The 11,116-nt window shown below is 42.5% G+C and overlaps 2 protein-coding genes across 2 annotated transcripts in view; one reads left to right on the top strand and one right to left on the bottom strand.

The window, feature by feature from the left end:
• LOC144496924 (class I histocompatibility antigen, F10 alpha chain-like) overlaps positions 1-11,116 on the top strand; it is a 329,140-nt gene that overhangs the window by 230,678 nt on the left and 87,346 nt on the right. The window lies entirely within an intron of this gene.
• Positions 1-11,116, bottom strand: part of LOC144497684 (class I histocompatibility antigen, F10 alpha chain-like) — a 52,797-nt gene that overhangs the window by 23,091 nt on the left and 18,590 nt on the right.

The raw sequence follows: 11,116 nt of genomic DNA, 5'->3' as shown, positions 1-11,116 counted from the left end.
GGTGTCCTTGTGCAGAATTTCAAGGAGTTGGTTTGTAGGTGGAGCAGGTAATTAATAAGGCAAATGGAATGTTGTCCTTTATTGGAGTTGAAAAACAGCGAGGTGATGTTGCAGCTGTATAAGGTGCTGGTGAGGCCACACCTGGAGTACTGTGTACAGTTTTGGTCTCCTGACTTGAGAAAGGATATATTGGCACTGGAGGGGTTGCAGAGGAGATTCACTAGGGTTGATTGCAGAGTTGAGAGGGTTGGCTTTTGAGGAGCGACTGAGTAGACTGGGGCTATACTCATTGGAATTCAGAAGAATGAGGGGAGATCTGAAGGAAACATATAAGATTATGAAGGGAATAGATAAGATAGAAGCAGGGAAGTTTTTTCCACTGGCGGGTGAAACAAGAATGAGGGGGCATAGCCTCAAAATAAGGGGAAGCAGATTTCGGACTGAATTGAGGAGGAACTTCTTCACACAATGGGTTTGAATCTGTGGAATTCCCTGCTCAGTGAAGCAGTTGAGGCTACCTCATTGAATGTTTTTAAGGCAAGGATAGATACATTTTTGAACAGTAAAGGAATTAAGGGTTATGGTGAGCTGGCGGCTAAGTGGAGCTGAGTCTACGAGAAGATCACCCATGATCTTATTGAATGGCAGAGCAGGCTCGAGTGGCCAGATGCCTACTCCTGCTCCTGGTTCTTATGTTCTTATGAATCCCTTGGGGTAGTGTCGTCAGCCCAACCATCTTCAACTCCTTCATCAATGATCTTCCCCCCATCATCAGGTCAGAAGTGGGGATGTTTGCTGACGATTGCACAATTTTCAGTACCACTCATGACTCCACATATACTGAAGCAGTCCATGTTCAAATGCAACAAGATCTGGACAATATCCAAGCTTCGGCTGACAAGTGGCAAGTAACATTCGAGCAACACAAATGTCAGGCAATTATCATCATGAATAAGAGACACTCTAACAACCACCCCTTGACATTCAATGGTGTTACCATTACTGAATCCCCCACTGTCAACATCCTTGGCATTACTATTGACTAGAAACTCAACTGGACTCGCCACATAAACACAAGAGCCGGTGAGAGGCTGGGAATACTGTGACGAGTAACTCACCTCTTGATTCCCCAAAGTCTGCCCACCATCTACAAGGCAGAAATCAGGAGTATGATGGAATACTCCCCACTTGCCTGGATGGGATGAGGTCCAGCAACACTCAAGAAGCTTGACACCATCCTGGACAGAGCAGCCCACTTGATTGGTACCATATCCACAAACATCCACTCTCTCCACCACTGACGCTCAATAGCAATAGTGTGTACTATCTACAAGATGCACTGCAACAATTCACCAAATATCCTTGACAGCACCTTCCAAACCCACAACCACATCCATCTCGAAGGACAAGGGCAGCAGTTACATGGGAACACCACCACCTGCAAGTTCCCCTCCAAGCTACTCACCATGGTGACTTGGAAATGTATCGCCATTCCTTCACAGTCGCTGTGTCAAAATCCTGGAATTGCCTCTCTAATGGCAGTGTGGGTCAACCTACAGCACATAGACTGCAGCGATTCAAGAAGGCAGCTCACTATCACCTTCTCAAGGGCAACTAGGTATGGGCAATAAATGCTGGCCAGCAGCCATGCCCATGTCCTATGAATGAATTTTTAAAAATCATCTTATTCAATTTTCTTTCAATTTCATTGAAGCCCTATAGTGCAGAAGGAGGCCACTTGGCCCATCGAGCCTGCACCAACAACAATCCCACCTCGACCTCATCATTGCATCGACCCCACTAATCCCCCTGACATGAAGGGGACAAGCTATTATGGACAATCAACCTCTCTTGTACACCTTTGGACTGTGGGAGGAAACCGGAGCACCCAGAGGAAACTCACGCAGACACGGGAAAAAGTGCAAACTCCATTCAGACAGTCACCTGAGGCTGGAATTGAACTCCGGTTCCTGACATTGTGAGGCAGCAGTGCTAACGACTGTGCCACCATGCCACCCTATTTGATAAGGCCCACTAAACCTAGCTGTTAAATGTTCACCTAGCACTGCTAATAATGCTAACACCTTATCCCTGCGAGCAAAACGAGGAACTTTTCTTGTCCACTTTTTTTCTTCACATGCTGTGCCACCTTTAATTGCAGTCTCATGAACTTCCCAGCCCTAGTTAATCTCTCCATAAAGTTTGACACATAGTCCAACATAGTCCCAGAATGCTGACTCACCAACTTTTCCTTGATGAATTTAAGTGGTCCACTTATCTCATGACAAAACTTAATTCAAATAGACTGAATTTAGTTCATTCATTAGGTGCATCCTTTATCCTAATCCTCTGGATAATCTTGCCTGGAGGTCCTCAACATGGCCTTTAAAATTTGACGCTCGCGTTTCAATATTCCCTGCGATTCTGGATGGTACAGAGTTGATTTAAATTGCTTTACTCCTAAGCTATCCACAACTTCCCGGAATAACTTTGATGCATCTGCCTGAATATGTAATGATCTCCAGCATCTCATCAATTCATCATTTGTAATGTAGTATCACTCTGGTATACACTCAGATTCTTCTTCTGTATATGCTTTCTGATACAATTGCTTTATTTCGATATCCTTCTGCTGTAATTCTGACAACTTTCTGAACTAAAAATAGTGACCTCCATCCTCCAACAGTTTATGTTCTTGCTCAACCATCTGGGGTCTGTTAACTGATAAAGGAAACCATAGTTGAAGCTGAACAGGTGAAAAAGTGTCCAGCCTGGTCAGGGATTGGTTGATAAGCAAGTGCTTAGTCGTTTTAAATAATTTACTTATGTGGGTAAGGTTTACTTATGTGTACCAGGAGGAGGAGGTAAAGAAGCTCAGATTTTAAAAGGTACAGGATCAAGTCAATCTTTGATGGTGAAAGATGAGGAGATATGTAGTTTGGAAGGAGTATTGCCGGAAAAATGTGGAAATAAGTGAAATTACTTGTGAAAAGAGTAGTGTTCCATTATAAAGTGTAAGGTTGGAGATTCTGGCGAAAGTGGTGGTGGGGGTTGGAGTGATAGGGAAATGATCTTTTCCAGGAATACAGTTTATCCTGGGTAATGATAAAGCTGGATCACAGGTGGGAGTGATGGTTACTGTGGTTGAAAAGCCAGTGGAAAATCAGACAGCTGAGGTGATGCAGGAAGCATATCCTGGGGTTTTTTTCCTGACTGCGGGATAACAAGTTTACAAAGCCACAGGTTGGCCAGGAGGGGAAATCACAAAGTAAAGATAAAGAAGTTGAAGTTCAGTTAGTGGAAAGAATTTACCTGAGGGAAACTATCTTTACGATCTCCAATGGCATCTCCTTTACCACCTGAGGATTTCTCTGTCTCTCACAGGCTGAAACTGATGTTGAAAGCCAACATATGATTCACAAACTGATTCAAAATCATCTGTCCTTTTCCTGATACACGCGCAGTTTTACACATTTGCCTTTCAGACATTTCAAGTTCAAATTGCCTTTTCACTTCCTGAAGTTCTAATTCTTTTTCCCTTTGTTTTGCTCTGCCAGGGCTATTCTCTCTCGCTTTCTTTTTCCTTAAATTACAATTCAAACTATCTCAACTCTTTTTCATTTGCTTTTAATTGCAATTTCAACAGTTTCAATTGTGTTTTCTTTCCTTTGCCTCTAATTCAAGCTGTGAGATTTGGAGTTGAATTCAAGCCAATTCCAATGTTTCTGGCAATTTTAAGTGCCGAGCTATCACTGAAAGCTGCAACTTGTTTGGCAATGCCAGAAGTTTTGCTTTATCCACTTTTTGTAAACCATCCTGAGTCACTTCTTCCACACCCAGGAAAACCTCAGCCAGTAAAAGAACCATTTATTCCATACGGCATTCACCTCAAGAGAACACACAAAAACTCAACACTCACTGACTTTGAGTTCAGTAATCCTAAGCTGAACAAGGAATTCTCAACTCTGATCTCGGTCACTCCCTAAATTTTTTTAGGGACCAGACCTCAAACTCCAAGTTATATTATGAAGTTAGACTAGACCCACATTTTTATTTTTATTTTGGCATGAGTGTGAGGATGAAGTGAATCACTCCAGCTGTGATTCTATTGACCCAATGGGAAGCTTTAAAAAAATGAACAAAACAGTTTAAACAAGAACAAAAAGAATTGATGTATATCTTACCAACTTAAATACTGAAACAAGACAAGATCAAATTCTTTGCTGCTTGTCTATCTGTATTAGTCCCAATTTAAGCAATATTCCTCAGAGACGTAAACTCATCTTTAACATCAGTTAGCAAACAACAGGCTTATGTGCTGGTCAGCGACTGCTAGTCCTTAAGCCCCAGAACAAATATGGAGAGAGACCTATTTTCAAACAGGTCCCAAACTATAATCCTAAAAGAGAGAGAGTGAGAGAGAATAACACTTCTTGCTGATGACAGACCGAAGCAGATAACTGCCTGCTTTGTTTCTCTGTAAGAATAGCTTCTTCCATTAGCAGATGACTTCCTCTTGTAAATCAATCGAATCAAACCCGACTCTGAAACCCCAGGGGACAACCCAGACGATAAACAAAACAACCCATTATCTAGGATTAATTATGCTACTGCGTTCTCATCAGGTAGACTGCAGGTTGCAAACAAATCAGCACGGTGCTCAGTGCTGAGTTTAAAACATTCCCTTCACAAGAAACATGATATAAAAACCTTCCTTGAAGGCACGTCAACCCACAGAGAGAGATACATCAGGGTATGAACCCTACCGACACCCAGAGAGAGAGAGACCTCAGGGTAAGAAACACAAAACACCAACACCCAGAGAGAGAGAGAAACATCAGGGTGTGAACCCCAAAACACCAACACCCAGAGAGAGAGAGACATCAGGGTGTGAACCCCAAAACACCAACACCCAGAGAGAGAGACATCAGGGTGTGAACCCCCAAACACCAAAACATACATACACACACACACACACAGAAATTGAGGTACAAACCCAAAATATCAACACCACAGAGAGAGACATCAAGCCATGAACCCCAAAACACCCACTGTCACACATAGTGAAACACCAGGGTATGAATCCCAAAATGTGAATTCTAAACTGAGAGCAAGAGCTCCACCGAGCTTGACATTGCCCCTCTCGCACCCCATCACTCACTGACCCAGGGTTAATGCCCCAGTACCCAGCCTGGCATTGCCCCTCTCACACCCCATCACTCACCTGCAGACACCTCTCCACACAGAAGGACCAGCTCTATCAGTCCAATCATTGCTGCTTCCCTCATGTTGGGAGAAACCTTTGGAGGAAACTCTTTTCCAAAGAAAGGGGATCTTCTCAACTTGTTCCTTCTGTCTTTTTCTGTTCACACGAAGCCGCAATCTGATTAGACACAAAACAGGTTGGCAAACTTCCTCAATATTCAGAATTCTCCAATCAGGTAAATACAACTGGTTATATTATGTTTGCTCAGTGGTTAGCACTGCTGCCTCACAGCGCCAGGGACCCAGGGTCAATTTCAGCCTTGGGTGACTGTCTGTGTGGAGTTTGTACATTCTCCCTGTGTGGGTATCCTCCTGGTACTCCTGCTTCCTCCTGCACGCCAAAGATGTGCAGGTTAGATGGACAGGCCAAGCTAAATTGCCCCTTACTGTCTAAAGATGTGTGTGATAGGGGATTAGCCATGGTAAATATGTAGGGTAACAGGGATGGGGCCTGGGTAAAGATGCTCTGTCTGAGATTTGGTGCTGACTTGAATGGGCTCATTCTATGATTCTAACATCATCAGTTGCCGGGTAGAATAAGCCAAAAGGAGTTTAATACAGTGACAAAGGGAAGGACATGAAGAAGAGCAGCAGATCTGAGCTAACCATTCAATTAGATCACTGCTGATCTCAACCCCAGCTTCTGACTATAATATTATTACCCAATAAAATTATTCCCCAATAAAAATCTATCACTCTTACATTTGAAAGCTCCAATTGTTCACATTTTTTTGTGCAGAGACTGGATGTGGATTTCACACTGCTGAATCATTTTAACATTATAAACATATGGATCAGATCACCCCTCAACATTCTAAACCCGAGGGAATAAGTTTTTACATGCTATCAAACTTTATACTTTATTGTGAAGAGCCGATCCTCTAAAGCACATCTCTGCAGACTGAATTGATCTGTTTGTCCTTTGTCAGTGCTCAGGAGTTGGGGTTAATATTGTTGCAAGAACAGAGGATTGGTTAATGGACAAGAAACATTGATTTGTCATAAATGGGCTATTTTCAAGTTCGCCAACACTAGGATCAGTGCTGGGACAATCAGCCATTTACAATCTTTATTCGTGACTCAGACCAAGAGGCCAAGTGTAATGTATCTAAATTTACAGCAGCGACAAAGCTCGGTGGAAATGAGGAGAGATTGACTCAGTTAGGATTGTGTTCGCTGGAGTTTAGAAGAATGAGGAGGATCTCATCAAAACCTATAAAATTCTAACAGGAAGAGACAGGCTAGATGCGGAAGGATGTTCCCGATGGCAGGGGAGTCCAGAACCAGGGGTCCTATTTGAAGTATATGTGGAAAACCATTGAGGACTGATTATGAACATCCTGGGGATTACCAGTGACCAGAAATTGAACTGAACCAGCCATATAAACACTGTAGCTGCAACAGTGGGTTAGAGGCTGGGAATTTTGTGGATAGTTTAAATTTTAAGTTTATGTTTTACTATCACACATAGGGTTATATTAATACTGTAATGACGTTACTGTGAAAGTCCTCCAGTTGCCACACTCCAGTGTCTGTTCGAGTACACTGAGGGAGAAATATAGCATGGCCAGTGCATCCAACCAGCACGTCCGGAGCTCCCGGAAGAATCTCATGCAGATACGAGGAGAACATGCAGACTCCGTGCAAACAGTGACCAAAACAAGGAATCGAAGCAGGGTCCCTGGCGTTGTGCCACCAACCCCAGTAACTCACCTCTTATGCAAGATGCTCTTTCGGAGGGTTGATGCAAGTGGTGCAGACGATGGGCCGAATGGCCTCCTTCTGCACTGTCGGATTGAGTTGTGTTGAGACAACCAATAAAGAGAGACGGGGGGAAGGCGCGGGCGTGGTTGTTGATGTTCTGTGAAGTCCGTGTTGAAGTTGGAAAATTCTGCGTGAACTGAGGCAGTTTGATGCTGTTGTCCGGATTGTAACCGCGGGGAGACAGACCTGGGGCAATGCCATTGAGATGATGGAAAATGAGCTGCGGGATTGACTGTTGTCGGAAAGAGAGAAAGTTAAAATAAGTTTTAAATCAAAACAGTGACTGAAGCGGATCCTCGGCTTCCGGGTGGGAAAAATTAAACAGGAAAATTCAAGTGAAATAGAAATTAGAGTGAGTGAAAGGAAATTCAGATTGTGTCCCCAGAATTGAGAAAATAAAACAAGTTTTACTTTTTACGTTGAAAAAATGTGTAGAAGTTTTGGAATTGAAACACACTCTGTTGGAAACTCCGCCCTCTGTTGTTTCAATGTAACAATCTTCAATGTTTCCTTTTCTGTTATTTGTGAAACGCGATTTTCCCTTAATTTCAACAACAGACATTAGTGAAAAAAGATGTGATGGAATTTATTTTATCCCCTTTTAAAAGACACGTTTTTAATGTTGAAAAGATCCAGAGTGAAACTTGAAGTGATGTGAGAAAGAATTGTGTGTACAGATGTGAGTGTGTAAACGTCCTGTTAGTGAATGAGGAAAGGCTGTGTGAATGCTCTGTGTTGCTGTTCCTTCAGACCGGCTCCAACTCTGATGTTTTCCTGAAAATAGTTAGGTCTAAAGGGGGAGAACAGTTAAAAGTTTTGAAACTGGGAGGTTGTTACTGGCTACAATGAAACTCTGTTGAAGCTGGTGAAACATGTGGGATTTCTAATCCAGATACAAATTCACATCTGTCAGAGTAGAGTCGTTTCTTAAATTTCGACGGTGAAATTTTGAATTGAGGAGCGGAATTTAAGGTGATTGTTGATGGATTATTCTTGTGTTTAAAATCTCCATTAAAAAATCACCCTGGAGAACATTTGGGACTTTATCTTCGAATCCATTTTGCTCCAAGGTTTTTATTCGGAAGTATCCAGTTTGAAATGGTGAATCCACAAGACTTGAAGAAATATCTTTGTTCTGCTGAAACCGCCATTACTCTGAGAACATTGTAACCCAGTCACTTTTTGAAATCGCGGTGACAGTGAATTCCTTCACCAAATGTGTTTTAATTTAGAATTAACCCATTCAGCTCCGAGCAGGATGAGCCTTTTGTGTTGGTTTTAGAAACACACACACGCGCAGGTGACAATTGCGTTCAGTACTGAAAAGTGTAACAATTTTTCCAGCAGCGACAAGAATTTGGAAACATTTGCAGACACCGATTTGGTACAAAGGCTCTGATATTTCAAAGATGTTTATTATTTCCCGAGAGTGCTTGGGAATGGGAGATCTTGACGTCAACACACTAACCAATTACGTTTAAGTTTGTTTATTAGTGTCACAAATAGGCTTACATTTACACTGCAATGAAGTTACTATGAAAACCCCCTGGTCGCCACACTCTGGCGCCTGTTAGGGTACACTGAGGGAGAATTTAGCATGACCAATACACTTTACCAGCTTGTCTTTCAGACTGTGGGAAGAAAACCGGATAGCCGGAGGAAACCCATGCACTCACAGGGAGAACATACAGACTCTGCACAATGATCCAAGCCGGAAAAAGAAGCCGGGTCCCTGGTGCTGTGAGGCAGCAGTGCCATTCACTGTGCCACCTTGCCGTCCCATAGCACTAATTTCGAGAAACATGAAAGGGCAGACAAAATTGGAATTCATCAATTCAATAATATGAATTAATACTTTAAAACATTAAAGGAGAATTAAAATACATCTTAGCTCCTTTCACTGAATATTAAGAAATAAACAATACAGTGGGCTGTCTGGGCAAGGCTACAGTTATGCAGAAGAATTGGGAACATGAACATTGCACGGCCTCCACCTTGATCCTGCTGGGTAATTTCAGAAGACATTTAATGGTCAACCACATTGCTGTGGGTCTGTAGGCCAGACCAGATAGAGACCGCAGATTTCCTTCCCTAAAGAACATGAAACAAGATAGGTTTTTACAGCAATCAACAATGGCTTCATAGTCATCATTCGACTTTTAATTCCAGATTTTATTCTTTAATTGAGTTCAAATTCCACCCTCTGCCTTGGTGGGATTCAAATCCAGGTTCCCAGAGCTTTCTCCTGTGTCTCTGGATTCCTAGTCCACTGACAATACCTCTACACCGCCGACAGCCCAAACTCCACCTGGACGTAATGGACATGTGTCACGCACCTGGATGTGTGGTGGGTTATTAAAATCAGGAATTACTGATTGGGGAGGTGGAACTGGACAGGACCACGAAAGTTACTTGTTGTCACCTTCCTGCATCTTCCAGGTCTTAATCTGGAATGAGAGGCTGGAATGGGAAAAGAACATTGTGATCCAGCTGAAGAGATGTGCAAAGTATTCGTTTAATCTTAACTAATAAACCCCCATGTGGTAACTTTTTTCTAAAGTCCATATAAGTATATCTATCACATTTTCCCATCACCATGTCTGTTACCATCTCAACGAATACTCGGAGCTTTGACAAGCACCATCTTCCCTTTTAAAATATGTGTTTACTGCTAATTTATTGCTATTAATTCCTCTTGATGTGCATTTTTGGTAAATTGTTCTTAAAAGTCTTAAAATGTTCCCCATTGCAGTGGTGTTACCCTACCCCATTGATAGTTTTGTACTGAAGACTTTACAGAAGCAGGAAGTGAAAAACTAAATCACATTTATTGTAGAAATTGCAGCAATGTTACAGACTGCAGTAACAGGTGACTGAGTTGGCAGTGAGTGAACCAGACAGATTCCGAGAGTCTGTAGAAACAGGGCAGATCATAATAGCCTTTCAAGTGCAGATCAGAATAGCTTAAGAAGTGCAGCTCCAGATAGAGTAATTCCTGACAAACCATCGTCACAGTTCCATTTACACAGCGTCACATATGTAGTGTCTAAATGAGTCAGTCGCTATCATCTTGATGAAATCACATCCTTCCTGATTCTCTCATCCACTCCTGCTGCTGATCTTGGGGACTGGTGTCCCTGGGGCACTGGAGAACACTGGGGATGAGAAAGAAATACATCACTATCGAGGGAGGCAAACCCAGCAGAGCTGGAACACCCCCCAACAAAACCCAGCAGATCCACTTGACCCCCACAAATACCAGCAGCAAGATCCGTCAGACCCCTCATGCCTAATACTGCAGAAACCTGGAAGAGTACAGAGAGAGTAGGGGTGAAATTGAAAGGGAAACCAGGAAAGTAAAGAAAGGCATAAAAATGCTGCCAAGAAAAAACAAAGAACCTCCAAGGATGCACATGTAGAGAAAAGGATAAGGAAAGAGTAAGGCCTTGTGGCGCCCAATAAGAAGTGCATGTGAGAGGGTGGGGAATGTGGTGAGGTTGTGAATAAATACATTGCCCCTGTCTTTGGGAAACATGGAGCAATGCTGACATTGCAATGAAGGAAGAAGTGTGTGAATTACTGCATAAGAGATTACATATTAATGGATTTTACAACTTTGAAAGATGGTGAATCACCGGGTTAAAAGAAACAAGGGAGGAAATTGCAGAGGCTCTGACCATCAGAATCATTCCTCCCGGGCTACATGAGTGTGGAAGAAGATTAAAGGACTGTCAATATCACACCATGGATTGAAAAGGGAAGAAGGGGCAATCTGAGTAATTATACACCAGTTAGTGTAACTTCGGTGGTGGGAACATTATTGAAATCAATTGTGAGGAACAGCATAAACCTTCATTTAGAAACGCACAGATTAATCAAGGAAAGTTATCTCAGGCTAAACTAACTGAAAATTTGGAAGAGGTGAGAAGGATGGGTTGATGAGGACAGTGAGGTGGATGTGGTCAACATAGATTTTAATGTTTTAGACAAGGTCCCACATGGCAGGCTGGTCAGAAATATAAAAACACATTGAGATCCAAGAGACAATGACAAATCAGAGCCCAAATTAGCTCAGTGGCAGGAAGCA

This window comes from Mustelus asterias, chromosome 8 (assembly GCF_964213995.1).
Source record: "Mustelus asterias chromosome 8, sMusAst1.hap1.1, whole genome shotgun sequence".
NCBI classification, from domain to species: Eukaryota; Metazoa; Chordata; class Chondrichthyes; order Carcharhiniformes; family Triakidae; genus Mustelus; species Mustelus asterias.
Note: the sequence above shows the minus strand (reverse complement) of the source record. Positions and strands in the feature narration are given on the sequence as shown.